Source organism: Lonchura striata, chromosome 32 (genome assembly GCF_050655825.1).
Source record: "Lonchura striata isolate lonStrDom1 chromosome 32, ASM5065582v1, whole genome shotgun sequence".
Taxonomy (NCBI): domain Eukaryota; kingdom Metazoa; phylum Chordata; class Aves; order Passeriformes; family Estrildidae; genus Lonchura; species Lonchura striata.
This window is the reverse complement of record NC_140734.1, coordinates 3,645,835-3,659,301: the sequence shown is the minus strand read 5'-3', so window position 1 is coordinate 3,659,301 and position 13,467 is coordinate 3,645,835. Positions and strand designations below refer to the sequence as shown.

The window sequence follows — 13,467 nt, the reverse complement described above, 5'->3', positions numbered from 1 at the left end:
GTTTTCAAATATTTTGTGATTAATTAGGCAGGCTTTAGTAGTGTATTCAAAGTGAATGCTTTATTTTTACAAAGACACAGAAAAGATTTGTTAGGTCCTGTTTCATTTTTTTACTCCACATAAATGAATATGTGCAACCTCCACTTGACACTGAATCCAAGTACCTCCTCATGCAGTTGGAATAGATATGAAAATCAAGACCCTTGATGGCTGACAATCCATCAGACTCTGTCCCTACCCCCACCCCACCATTTCCCCCATCCAAGCCCTGGCACTCAGACCAGCCTTGTGCAAATCTGAGCTCCCTCCAGCCCAGGCTGCACCTGCAGGTTTCAGCTCCTTGGCTCCAACCCCCACCTGCTTTCCTTGGAGTAAGAGCTGCCTGAGACACAGAGGGATGTTCATTTCTAGTCAGCCAACAAAGCCAAGGGAAGGCAAAGCTCCATCAAATGCAGAAGTCATTCCTCTGCTGGCTATTAAATCCACTTGGCACAGTAGCCAGTCTCAGAGCAATGGAAAACACTTTCTGTGTCCAGCACAGATCCCAAGGTCCCCCCAAACCCACCCTGCCCCGATTCTGCCCAGATTTTCTCTTTCCACACATGAGTCACAGGCTGAAGTCAGGAGCTTCCTCCATGCCCAGAGGGAGGAAAAGAGAGAAAGTGGATGAAGAGCTCTCCTGTGCAGAGCCAAGGTCCCAAGTGCCTCTGCAGTGGGAACCACAACTCATCAGGTTTGTGTCCTTTGGGCTCAGGGATGGTGACACTCAGAGGCACAGAAAGGTTTCTTGCCAACAAACAGGAGTTGAACATTTGAACAATTTAATAACCATCACAGACTTTCCTTTTTCTTAGAACTGTTTAAACCTGCTCTGGACTGAAAACCCAGAAAAACACTGGCAGCTCACACCTGTGGCCCACCGAGGTCTGGGACCCTGCATTCCAGTGCCAGAGGGACTGAGAAGAGACCGAGTGAGCCAACTACAACCCACAAAAAGGACTTTCTGAATTGCCGTCTCTTCAGAACTCTGAGGGGGTTTATTTCATATTATTCATGCTTGTGAACACTTTACTTGTTAAATAAACTGATTTTTTCCATTTTCTCCAGGGAAGTCTTCTCCTGAAATAGTAGGGAGAGGGGCTGCTTGAACTTGATTTGTAGACGGACTCCTTTTGGAGGTTTCCTCACAAAATTTGCCCTAAACCAGGACAAACAGTCACAATTGTGCCACTTCACCAGTGGCACAACTCCCCAGCCCCCCAGGAAAAGAAAGGACATGTAAAGTTCTCTAAACATTTGGCCTGCTTTGCTGCAAAAGTCGTGCTGCATACACAGTGCAGTGTGGAAAGCCAAGAGAAGCTGGAGCAGGTGGCAAATCTTGGGACAGAAGCTCGACCTTGTTCTCCATGAGAGGTTCTTGTCAAGAGCAGACAGGAGAAGATTCCTGGAGAAGTGGAACAGCTTTGCAGAAGTGCAATGAAAATGAAAGAAAGTATCTAAGATGTTTTCCTCTTTCTTTCTATGCTCCCCTTTTCCATGTTGCACGACTTCTCCATGGCATGAATTCCAAATGGATCTCACCTCTAAGATGGGTCACTTAGCAAGTTAAAAACACTGTAAAATACCATGAGCTACACGCAGTTTTCCTTCCCCTGTTTTTACTGGAAAGCAACGCTGGAGACATAAGTGCAGTGCTTGGGTCAGGTAGGAATCCTACAGCAAGGGAATGTGCCCCAAGGGTGTTTGAGCCTCAGCAAGGACAATGCACAGCAGCGACACAGCAGAGGGGATTCCTCTGCCAGTGTGCAGGAGTCAGGACTCTGGATCTGGGCTCCACACTGCAAAGTTCCCGTGTCTGGACAGACGAAGGGGCTGTCCCCGGGGCGCGCGGGGCTCGGCCGTGGGGCTCGTGGGGCGAGCGGGGAACGGACACGCGGACAAACGGCCTCGGTGCTTCAGTTGCAGAGGCAGCAGCGGCGGCGGCGGCAGCAGCGGCAGCAGCAGCGGCAGCAAAAGCAGTTTTGCTCTTCTTTCTCTTTCTCTTTCTCTTCTCCCTCCCCCGCTGTCGGACACCTTCCCCTCGGTGTCCTTAGCCGGTGTCCCTCTCCTCTCCCCGCCTCCTTCTCCCCATGCCGGGCCGGGCCATGCCCCCGGCCCGCCCCCGGCCCCGGGCGGGGCTGCCCCGTCCCCGGCCCCGCCCGCCCCGCCGCGGTCTCGCCTCCGCCCGGCTCTGGCCGTGCTGGCGGTGGCGCTGCCGGGCGGGCATCAGTGCCTGGGGCTGGGCCGGCATCGCCGCCCTTTGGCTCCGCCTGGCCCGAGCCCGGCCCCGGCCCCGCCGCAGGGTCCGGCCCCGGCGCCGGCGCCTCCCGGGCCCCGCGGAGGACACACGCGGCACGGCCGCTCCCGCCGCCCCCGCTGCGGCTTCCCCGGCCCGAGCTCCGCCGCTCGGCAGCGCGGCCGCCGGCCCCGAGCCTCCCGTGTCCCGTTGCCGAGACCGAAGGCCTGGGGATGGCCGGCCCGAGGCGCTCGGGGGGCGCTCGGGGGCCGCTCCTGGCCCCGGGCCGAGCGCTGACAGCCGCGTCCCGCCCGCAGGGAAGGCGCAGGAGGCCCTGCAGGAGCGGTACCGAGTGGGTTCGCTGCTGGGGCGCGGCGGCTTCGGCAGAGTGTTCGCAGCCACGCGGCTCTCGGACGGCGCCCCGGTGAGCGGCGGGGCCGGCGGCGGGCATGGAGGAGGTGGAGGAGGAGGAGGAGGAGGAAGGAGAAGGAGGAGAAGGAAGAGAAGGAGCAGGAGGAAGGAGGGAGAGGAGGAGAAGTGGGAAGAAGGGAGAGGAGGAGGAGGAGTGGGAAGGAGGGAGAGGAGGAGGAGGAGGATGGAGGAGGAAGTGAAGGAGGAGGAGGAAAGAGGAGGCAGAGCAGGAGGAGAAGGAAGGAGGGAGAGAAGAAGGAGAAGGAAGGAGGGAGAGGAGGAGAAGGATGATGGAGGAGGAAGAGAAGGAGGAGGCGGAGGAGGAGGAGAGGGAAGCAGGAGGATGGGGCTCGGCAGGGCGGGCGGCGAGCTCAGCCCGCTGCTGCCTTTGGCTTGCAGGTGGCCATCAAAAGGGTGCCACGGAACCGCGTCCGGCGCTGGGGCGAGCTGGTGAGTGAGCGGGGCCAGCGGGAACAGCCGGGCCGTGCCGGGCGGGGATGAGGCGAGCCCCGGCATGGGGGAAGCCACCAGGACGCCTCGATGGGGAGCGGGCGTGGGGCCAGCGCAGGGCGCAGAGCATCCCGGGCTGGCTGAGGGGTTCCCCTGCCCTGGCACGACATCAGTCCCACTGGTGGCACCGTGGTCCTCCCGCAGCCCGACGGCACCAGCGCACCCCTGGAGATCGTCCTGCTGGACAAGGTGTCCACCGGCTTCCCTGGTGTGGTCCAGCTGCTGGAGTGGTTTGAGCTCCCCAACAGCATCGTGATGGTGCTGGAGCGGCCGGAGCGGTCTCAGGACCTCCTGCATTTCATTCGGGCACGGAGGTTCCTGTCTGAAGAGGTGGCACGGGAGCTGTTCCGCCAGGTGCTGGAGGCCGTGCGGCACTGCACCAGCCGCGGGGTCCTGCACCGTGATATAAAACCAGAGAACATCCTGGTTGACCTGGCCACTGGCCAGGCAAAATTGATCGACTTTGGCTGTGGCACCTACCTGCAGGACACAGCCTACACTGACTTTGCAGGTGAGCCCGGGCAGGGGTGTGCTCCCCGTCCCACCATCTCATGGCCCAACATCTCACAGGCCAAGCTGGGTGTGGCAGCGAGGATTCTCCCTTTTGCTGCCAGTCAGGGTACTGAGTCTTTACCTGAGTTGCTTTTGAGCGGGGCTGGGTGGGGAGGCATCTTCCAGCCCTGCTGGCGGCCTTTGCCCAGCACTCTGCCTGGGGCTGGGGTTGGAGCAGCAGCTGCCAGCCTGACAAAAGCACCCATGGGTGGGGGTAGCAGAGGAGGGGGCCAGGACCAGTGCACCAGCCAGTTTGGTGTGCAGGCAAGAGGAAGGGCTTGGACTGCTCCACTCACCTTGTTTTCATAATATTTTATGAAAACATAAAATATTGCCTTCATAATATCTTTGGGGCACTGCAGGTAGGGAAGATAAGGACCTGTTTTTTTCCCCCAGCCCTGAGTGGGTTTTTTCTTTATATGTCATGGTCAGGCCTTGCTGGGGCTTCTGCTGCCCTCTTCCAACAGCAGTGGCTTCTTGTCCAGCCCTGAGTTTGTACACAATCCCAGGTGCTGGCGAGAGTGCAGCAGTCATCCCATGTGCCACTGGGGCAGCCCCTGCATGCCCAGGGATGCTGGGGCCAAGCTCTGGAAGCAGCAGCATCCCCCTGATGAACTCCATTTGTATTCCACAGGAACACTGTCATACAGCCCCCCGGAATGGACCCGCTTGGGCTGGTACCATGGCGAGGCAGCAACGATCTGGTCCCTGGGCATCCTGCTGCACCAGATGGTCTGTGGGCAGCACCCTTTCAGGAGGGGCCGGAAGATCAGCTGGGACCATCAGCTCTCGCTGCCACAGCGGCTCTCTCCAGGTGGATCCTCATCTCTGGCCACGGGGGAATACCAGTGCTGGGAGACAGCAGCGGGCTCGTGAGCATCTCACTCTGGCAGCCGCTGAGGAGGTGGCACATGTCCTGCTCTCCTGCTCTCCTCCACAACAGGGAATTGATAGGAAAGTTTAGGCCCAGCTGGGAGCACAAAAGCAGCATGGCCTGGGCATGGGAAGAGTGGGGCAAAGCAGACAGGAGCCTTCTCTAGCTGACTGGTGGTTTCTGGTTTCTCTGCCCAGAGTGCCAAGAACTTATCAGGTGGTGCTTATCCATGCACTTCTTGGACAGACCTTCCTTAGAAGACCTGTTCTGTGAACCATGGATACAGGATATTCACCTGTCATAGATGAAGGGAGAGAGCCTCATGCACACTTTGCTGCAGGGCCCTGGTAAGTTACAGCTCCACACATGCCCTGGCAATCAGAAGCAAGGAAACCCAGACTTTTTTCCTTGCCTATATCAATGCACTGGGGTTGTTTGGTGGGAGTATGCAGCCCTTGTGCTGGAGCTGAGCTGCTCTACCCAGCACTGGTGGCTGCCATCCAAGGTGGTTTTGCTTGTCCCAGTTGCCTGACAGCTGGGGCCCTGGGCAGAACCCTGACAGCCTGGTCTGACCCCCAGGGAAGGAGAAGGAGCCCCTGGAGAAGCTGTACCAGGTGGGGCTGCTGGAGACAGCAAGGACAACATCAAGGATGATAACCTCTTCCTCAACTTGGCTACTGGCAGCTGAAGATGATGAACTTTTGGCACCTTCTCCAAAGCCAGGCTCCACAGTGAATTTGCAGATGAGTCCACAGCCGGGGAAATGCTCCCAGATTTGTACATTGCTCAGACTGGCTGGGAACAAAAGGTTCCCCCTGTGCTGGGCAGATGCAACTTCAGTTGGCTGCCCAGCTGCTTTTTGGCAGGGCTGGGGGCATGGGTTGGGGTGGATACAAAATGGGAGTTGGCTCCTGGCCCTGCTAACAGCCCCCACCACCCAGCATGGCCTGGGCTGAGGCTGGGGCTGGGGCAGCCAGCCCGACACAAACAAACCCCCATGGTGGGAGCAGAGGTGGGACTCCGGAACCTGTGCAGGGGCTGCTGTGCTTTGCAGGCAAGGAATGGCTTGGGCTGCTCCACTGCCCTTGTTTGCTTTGGGATCACTGTTATTTTGGGAGGCAGTGCAGGAGGGAAGAGAGAAAGTGTGGGCTTCTCTCCCCCATGGGTGGAATTTTCCATAGCATGAGGGGGTTGGGCCTTCCTCAGATCCCTGACAGAGATAAGAGTTTTTTTATTGCTTCCCCTTGTCTCTAATCACTTTTCAACAGTTTGTTGTTTGTTTTTCTCGAAGAAGCGTTCTCTGTATGGTCCAGTCAGGATTGGGAAGCGATTGGGAGCAGCTGCAGCGTGGATGGGCCGTGCCCTTGGAGAAGGCTGAGGACATCATTTGGGACCAGCTTTTCTCCCAGCGGAGGATGGCGAGAGGTGAGTCCCGGCCTGCTTGGCATGGTGGGATCAGAGCTTTTGGGAGATGGCAACAAGCACAAGGAGGCTCCTGCTCTGGGCAGCTGCTGAGGGCTGGATGTGCTGTGGCTGGCTGCAGGCTGGGAATGTCCTGCCCTCCTGCTCTGCTCCCAAAGGCAGCAGTGATGGTCAGCTCTGGGCACGGCTCTGGGCACAACCAGCATGGCCTGGGCTCTGTGGGCAGTTGGGACAAGGGGACAGGAGCCTTCAGCTGACGGGTGGTTTCTGGTTTCTCTCCTTGCAGCCAGGCTCTGCGGGTGCTGAGGCTGCCCTGGGCTCTGCCAGGGCTCTGCTGGGCTCTGCCCTGGGCACAGCTGGGCTGGCTCTGCCCTCACATTGCTCTGACAGCTTTGCATCAGACGAGCCCGTTTGAGCACAGTGCCTGAGCTTTCTCCTTTGGCAGGTGAGTGAGACTCCCCTGCAGGCCAGGAGATTGCAGCTGGGGACACACATCCAGTTGGCAAGGACCCAGACTCTCCACAGTCCCAGCTGAACCCCTGAATCTCTGCAGGAATGCCTGGATCTCCACTATTCATTCTTCATTTCTTTTTGGCTGGAATTGTGCAGTTGCACTTTCTTCCTCCTCTAGAAGTGCCATGAGTGGCCAAAGCTGGCAAGTGAGCCGTGTTCCTGAGGCAATGCAGTCTGGAGCTGATGAATGGAGAGTTGCCCTTCCCACTTCCAAACCAGAGCAAAAGGCCGTAAGTGGGATTTTTCATCCATAAGAAACCCCTCAAAATTTCAGAGGGAATGTGCAGCTCATTCACAGAGTGAGAAGGAAGGTCATCTTCTAAAGGATTTGGGGTTTGACAGAGTTTAGATTCCCAGTCCTGTCTGGAGTTGGAAGGGCCCCAATCAATTTCCTATTGCTTTGACCACAATTTAAAATAACAATGTTGGAAACAACCCCCAAAAACTTTAAAAAAGGCTGCTGAGGTCAGTAAGATTGATCCATGCCATCAGCACATTTACAATGTAAATAACTGAGTTCTCTTTTTAAAAAGATCATTTACCTCTTAATGCAAAGTTACAGAAGATGTTTCACTAACACTTGGATTTTATTTGTATCTTTTACAATTCATCTAATTGTTTTTTTTTTTTTCTTTTTCCTTTTTTTTTCCCTAAATAGAGGTCCTGGCCCTCTTCCAGCCAAAGGGGAAAGGGCCCCACCAAGCCTTGTTACCCACAGATAACATGGTAAAGCTGAACACTAAAGGACCTTGTGGGCATTATTCTGGAATTAAAAAGGTGCCAGCTCCATGGACAACAGAATTATTGTTCCTAACTTGAATGAGATTGAGCAAAAAGAATGAAGAATTGTGTCACTAAAGTACTACAGATGTCTGTAATTTGTACCTTGATAGTCAGCCAGAACCTTTGTTTGCCAAAACACTACAGAGTTTCACCAAGGGATCAGTCATCAAAAATGTTTTGAAAATGTAAAGACCAAGGTAGCCAAAGCACTCAGTGTCACTAATTGCTGGGTATGTTCTCAGCTGAAGCTGGGAGCAATGGGGTTCCCTTGGAGGGCTCACCCTGTGTGGTGGCCAGAACTCTGTCAATGGGCTCTGCCTCGTAACGGAGTCAATGAAGGGACAGTTACAGAAAACTCTGCTGTGGGACACAGGAATACAATGATCAGTGAGACAGGATTCACTCAGATTTCCCGTCAGGAGAAACCCAACCCTGTTATAGTTCTAGAGGCAACAGTGTCAGAAGATTTCTGTGCTTTACCATCACTGCCAATGTCAGTAGAACTTGGGGTGCTGCAGCTGGTCAGTGTCAGTGTCACACCACTCCCAGCTGCAGGGCCACCATTTAGGCTCCTTCAGCAACAAGCACACGGAAGACTTAGGGCCCAGAGAACATTTTCCACTCAAAGAGTGTCTTGGGTTTCAGAAAGCAAAAGATTCTGGTTCGCCCTGCGCCCCATGTGTGCTGCCCTGTCCTGTGGAGTTGACATGAAGGAGCTGAATGGATTATTAGAATAGGTAGCAAATGATGCTGTTAAAATGTCCAATAGCACATCCTATGAGCTCCAACAAACACAAATGGGGACTCCAGAGAACTAAACGGCCTCGGATTATCTACTTGCTGGCCAAGGAGGAACCTGGGCTATCAGGGGATGAGGATGTTGCACTGCTAGCCGTGATGGGTTTGAAGGCCAACAGCCAGGAATCACCTTGGCAGAAAGAGCAGTAGAAGAGTGGCAGAAAGAAGAAAATTCTTCTGGGTGGGATTGGCTTCATGGCTGCCAAATTGGAGGCTGCTGTGAAATGCATTCGTGGCAGGGCCTGTCATCATTGCAGTGTGTGCACTTGGTGGGTTGCTGGGACACTTTGTGCTGGGAAGTGGAGTATTGAGACCTTTCTTAAAAGATAGTGTCAAGAAAAGAGAGGCATTTGGTAAATAAGAGAGAAGAGCAACAATTTAGGCATGTTTTAAAAGGAATGTGAATAGCTCTGAGTAATAAACTGCACTTAATTGTAGAACAAGAGGAGATGCCTTTTTGCTTAATACTTAAATGTAAGCTGTGTTACTGAAAGAATTGTTACAAAGGTTGTAGTTGATTGTAGGTCTCAGGACCAGTCAAAGTACCAAGGCCTGAACAGGCTCTGAGGCAAAGCTCACCTTTAGATGAACCTTCCAAGCAAATGTTGTATTTGTATCCACTCATTTAAGAAGCATGATTAACAACATGATCAATGTATGTGTTCCTTGATAAAACATGGATTTATCTTTCTGTATTTAGAAACAGACAAGGCCCCATGTGGCCTTGTTTGGGGGTGAAGGATCAAAGTCAACTCCCTTGGTTCCTTCTTCAGCCCTGGCCAGGCTTTGGGAGAAAGCAGTCAGGAGAATGAAAGCAGATGTTCTCACACTAGCAGTGATGCCAGCTTGTTTGTTAAACAGTGTAAAAGCTGGGTCCTCTCCCAGCTTTGGGGTTGGAGCTTCATTGGCTGCAGAGGTGGAGGCACCTGCAGGAATTCCCAGTGTCTGGGAGTGGCTCTCCAGTCCTTGCCTTCCCCCAGCTGGTGTGTGGCTGTGGATGATGGTAAAACCTGAGGCTAACTGGTGATGGATCTTTCCTTAATCACTCCAGGCAATCTCTGGTAACAATGACTGGATGCATTGCTGAGCTTTTTTGTAATGCTTTGCTAATGATGATGTGCTTTGCTGAGCTTATCCTTTTGTAATTCTTTGCAGCTGTGCATGATATAAATGACACAATTCCTTCACTTGGTGTCTGTGTCTTTGGTGCTGACCCTGCCCACTGGTGAAACAGGGCCCCCTCCAGCCTAAGTGTTACCTGGGAAGAGAAAAGCCATCACTCCAAATGTCCCCCCTTCCTCCTTGTTCCCCCCACTTTATACCCTGAGCGTGATGCCCTATGGTCTGGGGTATCCCCGGGGTCAGTGGGGGCCACCTGTCCTGGCCGTGTCCCCTCCCAAGCTCTCCCGCAGCCCCAGCCCCTCTCCAGCGTGGCCAGAGGAGGGGCAGGCCAGGCTTTGGCTCAGTGGGAGCTCAGCAAGAACAAAAGCATCTCTGTGTGCCCAGCCCTGTGCTCAGCACCCGGCCCAGCAGCGTCTCAGTGCCAGGGTCTGTGCCATCAGTCCCTGCCAGGGGTTTCCATGGCACCTGCCAGGCCAGGTGACCCAGGTGTGGTGTCCCAGTGAGGGCTGCCATGCAAACAGTGCCCAGCACTGCCCCTTTCTGTCTGCCTGACCCGGCCTTGGCCCTGGCCCTGGTGTTTGCTGCTGGTTCCGCGGCGCCTGACCGGCCCGCGCGGCACAGGGCAGGCGGCCACGGCACAAACCCGCAGCAAGGGCTCCCCTCTGGCTCTGGGCAGTGACAGCAGCCCTGAGCAATGGGCTGGCGCAGTGGGCTCGGTGCAGTGTCCATGGCAGCAGTCCCTTGCAATGGCCAGTGCAGGTTGGGATGATGATCCACCCTCACAGCCGGCCCAGGGCAGGTGTGCGGTGCCCTTCCCCACAGCCTGTCTGCACAGAAGCACTTCCAGGGCTCTCTGCATTTCCCTTCCCTCACTCCTGAGTCACTCACACACCTCCCAAGGACCCACTGGGAGCTTTGAGCTGCAAGGAGTGCAAAGCTGGTCTGTCCTTCAGGAGTTGCTCTCATTCTGCCCTGAGCCAACTCTGGATTTGTGTTCATTGCAGAACTTCCTGTGTGTCTACAGCATTCCTTGCAGGGCTCTGCCTTGCGGAGGGGGAACCTCCTTGAGGTGCCTAGGACTTGGCACACACTTGAGGAGTGTGTCTGTTTTAAATAGGGAAGCTTAGGAGTTTTAGATTGCTTCAAAAAATAAAATAAGAAAACCCCTCTTTGCCTGAGCGCAGCCATTTCTTCAAGCACAGCAGGTCCCAGGTGACTGAGCAGAGACAGGACGGGCTTGGGCTATGTGGAGCAAGGTTGTCCACACTGCCTCAGACCTCAAGGCACAGCTTCTCTGACTAGGCCAGACATCCTCAGGAGAGTCCCTGGGCCAATATCAGTCGCTGAATGCTGCAGCCACCTCTGCTCTAAATAGAACAATCATAAAATATACTCTTCAAAGAGGAATGTGGATTTATTGGAAGCTCTTGCAAATAGTTTTCCATCAGTATTGTAGGAAAACTTCCTAATGGACTGCACTAGAGCAGAGGGAAATCAGGGCAGAGCCATGGTTTGTCAGGACGTGCTTGATCCCAGTGAGTCCCGTGGTGCATTTAGAGCTGAGCCCTGGAAGCTCAGGGCCTGAGAGGAGATTGCACCAACCTAACCAGGAGTCAAAGTCCGAGGGAAAACCCAAAGTGTCTCAAAGCATGAATGGGTCCCCTGAGGTCCATCCACAACACAGACCCCTCATGGACTCGTCGGAGGAGAGAATTGGAGGCCAGGATGGCACAAACCTCTCAGAGACTCAGTGTGGGAAGGAAAAAGGGAAGTACCTTAAAAGAACTGCAGCACCTTCAAGCATCATTGAGCCCCATTGAGTGTTGTTACTGACAAAGAATCTCCAGGGACCAATTCCAGCAGATAATTGGAGGCCATGGTTGCACAAAGCTCTCAGGACTCCAAGGCAAAGCCCAAGTCCTTGGAAGAAGCTGCAGTCCCTGGGAGCATGAAGGAGGGCCCAGGGCCATTGCTGCCCAAGGCTGCCCAGGCCAGGAGTGCAGGGAGGCAAAGGCTCTGTGTGGGCAGCTCAGCTGCTGAGCAGAGCCTGGGCTGGCTGGAGGCAGCAGAAAGGCCAAGGCCTGAGCCCCAGCCCAGGGAAGGCAGATCCTGTCCCTGCCCGCTTGCTCAGGGCTCTGCCGGGAGCACTGGCACATGGAGGGGTGCTGAGGGCAGGACAAGGGATGGCAGTGCCCAGCCTGGCTGGGGCTGTGCCAGGAGGCCCCAGTGCCTCAGGACAAGGTGTCTCCTCCTCACAGCCCTTGGTGGCAAGACGCTGCTGGGCCCCAGGGCACCAAGGCTTGGCTTCTCCTGGCCACTGCCAGCCTTGCCAGGGCCCTTGGCCATGTCCAGCACAGCTTGTCCTGCGCTGTCCCACAGCTCTGCTGTGTCCCTGCAGGCTGCACACTCCCATCTCGCTGCCCCCGGGCCCTGCCCTGCCATATCCAGCCCTGCCCTGCCCCTGCCATGCCCAGGCCATGTCTGCAGTCCCCCCAGACCATGGGTGGGGGTGGGCAAGTGTTCCCGAGGGCACAGGGAGGGGACAGCTGGGCTGGACTGACCCAAGGGATCTCCCATTCCGTGCAATGTCATGGTCAGCAATAAACTGAGGGAAAGGAAGGGGATAGGGCTGGCAGGGAGGGCTGTGGATGTTTTCTACCAAGACATTTCTCACACAAAACACAAAGTACATGTTCTTGATCCTGTCCTGCCAGGAGGTGGCTGGACATTGTCTGCTGATGGGAATCAGCAATAGGGGATTGATTTCATTTGCTGTTTCTTTGCTTCCACCTGTGGCCTTTGCCTTTTGAAGCCCTTGCTGAGGAGGGTGTAGAAGCCCAGAAGATCAGGACCTGGTTTGCGTATCCCAAACATCAAAAACTGGATGGCTGTGGGACCAACCAAGGATTGGTAAGGACAGCCAAGTCTTCTTGGCAATAACACACTGTGAGGAAGAACAGGCTGTGGCTGCAGAAGGGGCGGTGAGAGCGGAGGTGTCAGAGCGACAGCAAGTTTTGGTCCAGCTTAGCTGGTTCTAGCACACTTTGGTCAAGAGGCTGATCCACACACTGAGTGGAGGTAATTATTTACAGTTCTGTGAAGAAATGGGGGGGCTCAGGGACAAATTGACAAAGCCAGCACCACAAGAAGTACAGTGTCTTTAGTATTTCTACATTTTAGCAAAGAAAGGAATTAGTGTTCATTGACTGCAAGTTTCCAAGTTCTCTTCATAATTAGTATTTTGTCTGCTGTTGGGTAATGATCCTCTCACTTCTCATGTTCATTAGTCTGCATGCTCAGTCTCTCCCTTCTTTTATGTCAACGGTTTCTTGAGTGCATGGCCATGGTCTGCCCCTGCTGGAATGGCCTTTTACCTCACAGGAGGTGATTCAGCACAGTTTCCGCATTGGTTTATCAGTTTGTTCCTTTCCTTGGGGGTTCTGCCAAATGTCCTTGTGCCCCTAAATTCTGCATTCTTTGTGCCCACCATCAGTGGTACATCCTTCTTCCCAAGCCTTGCTAACCTCCCCGGTGTCTGAGGCAGCTGAAGCCTGTCAAGCCCTACACCTCAACAAGGCAATTCAGCCAAGAAGTAACCTGCCTTTCAAAGGCCTGGCCATCACTCCTTGGCTACTTCTTGTTGCATGGGAATAATCTCCCTTCTTGTTGATGAGCCTTGAAAGCCACAAAGGACAAACATCAAAGAGCACATTTTCCTTACAAACATTTTGCATTTTGCAGATTCTTCAGCAGGACCAGTGGCTGTGTGGGAGCTGGAGCAGCCGAGACAGAGCAGGATGGCGGAGCTGTGGGCCTGGGCACGATCCAGAGTGTTCCCCAGGGCCCCGGTCTGCACTGCGTCCCGCAGGGCCCCGACAGCACTGCCGTGCCCGTCAGGGTGACCCAGAGGTGCCAGGACCAAGAGGTGAGGGGCAGGTGTCGGGCTCTGCGGGCTGCCAGCGGGTGGGGGCTTGGCCATGGTGTTGGTGTCAGTGCTGCCGACCCCGCGGGACCTGTTGGGCAGGGCTGGGGCCCCACTGGTGCTCCAAGGGCCCCTTTGAGGCAGCTGCCCTGGGGAAGCCACTCACAGGGATGACACGGAAGAGGTGCCAGTGGAAGTCAGATGTTCTCAATGCTGGGACACTCAGGAAATTCATGCTCTGGGCATGGCTCTTGGTCAAAATGCATGGATTTCTCATTGCTCCAT

The 13,467-nt window shown here is 54.9% G+C and overlaps 1 pseudogene; it reads left to right on the top strand.

Annotated features, from left to right (window-relative positions):
• The window catches only part of LOC144247839 (serine/threonine-protein kinase pim-1-like), a 93,090-nt pseudogene that overhangs the window by 68,579 nt on the left and 11,044 nt on the right, over positions 1-13,467 (top strand).